This window comes from Aplysia californica, unplaced genomic scaffold, assembly GCF_000002075.1.
Source record: "Aplysia californica isolate F4 #8 unplaced genomic scaffold, AplCal3.0 scaffold00996, whole genome shotgun sequence".
In the NCBI taxonomy this organism is placed as follows: Eukaryota; Metazoa; Mollusca; class Gastropoda; order Aplysiida; family Aplysiidae; genus Aplysia; species Aplysia californica.
The window spans coordinates 32,352-33,861 of NW_004798266.1; the positions used below are offsets into that span (position 1 = coordinate 32,352).

Sequence of the window (1,510 nt, forward strand, 5' to 3'; positions counted from 1 at the left end):
TATATATATATACATACGAGTGTGGGCTGGAAACTAATGTCAGTTGTACGGTAACTTTTTGCTTATTTTATTCGTTATAATATTATAGAATAATGAACATTACTGCAAATATTTTCCCACCATTTGACTACAGCTACCCTTAATTATTGATGACGTCATTCACACTCAAAATTATATTATTGTGTCACAACACGGGTCTGTGTACCCCAGTTAGAGTTAAAATGGCGACTCTAAAAAACAAACAAACAACACTTCACCTCAAAGGAAAGTTCGGTGCTCTTACAGGATATTACAGACTGTTCATGAAAGTATGAATCTATTTATGGTGAGGACTGTGTTGATATTAGCACTATTGGGCGATGGGCAATATCTTTGAAAGGAGACGAGCTGACTGAGACAACATTGAAAGATTAGATAGGTTCTGGTCGCAGCAAGAAAAGTGCTGCGTGTCGTTCATTTTCTGGGACTGGGAAAGTAAGTATAGAAATCTAGTCCACATGGAGTTGTTGGACAAGTGAACTCAACAGTTACGCCCCCGCACCCCCCCCCAGCCGAAACTGACATCTTACGTAATGAGGAGTCAGGGGTCAGTTCCCCACTAACCCCTAACCCCCCAAGAACAAAAGGAACAAAAAAAATAAAAAATCGAACAAACAGTAGTTCATTAAAACAACAAATCCGTTAACGATGTAGGCCTAGGGCCCGTAGAGGCATTCAGAAGTTTTGCTTGCGTGTGTTGGTGCAATACGACAGCTATTTCTTTGTGTGTTAGGTAAGGTTACTGTATAAGGTCATTCGGCTCAACTACTTTCCTGGTATATATTGTAAGAACAAGGCCTCAAAACACGCACGCGCGCGCGCGCGCACACACACACATACGCACGCATAGACACATACACCTCCCCCTCCCCACACGCACACATACACACACACACATGCATACACATACTCACGCACACACAGCACACATGCACACACACACGCGCCCGCGCGTGCACACACACACACACACACACACACACACACACACACACACACACACACACTCGTACCTGTTTGAATACTAACAAGATGTGATACTCGGATGTACACATAATAAGATTTTTCTGCCTTGTATTGGTATGTTTGGTTGTTGGTTTTTGTGTTTTTTGTTGTTGTTGTTTGATTTATTTATTTTTCCTTCGACCTCCCCGTCGCTACTCGTCCTGTGGGTTTGGAACCCATTCACACGGAATCAACATAAAATGAGTTAATGGGTGGTTGGCGGGTGCTCTGCTGTGATTTACTTCTTCTTTCCTGTCAAACATGTATCGTCTTTATCTCCACTCCGTTTTTTGTTTGTTTGTTACTCTCTTTTAACTCCTGGTATCTTCGGCACTTAATATGACCTTGTTATGTTGCAAGTGCCGTTAAACACTTATTAAAACTAAAAAAGATTCTTTTGGATCAAGCCTAACATCTTAAGGTCTCCTGCACTCGCTTCTATGCTAGCTCATCTCTCGTGTATATG

General features: G+C 41.9%; 1 protein-coding gene across 1 annotated transcript in view; it reads left to right on the top strand.

Annotated features, from left to right (window-relative positions):
- Positions 1-1,510, top strand: part of LOC101845966 (WD repeat-containing protein on Y chromosome) — a gene marked incomplete in the record, with an annotated part of 82,313 nt that overhangs the window by 3,226 nt on the left and 77,577 nt on the right.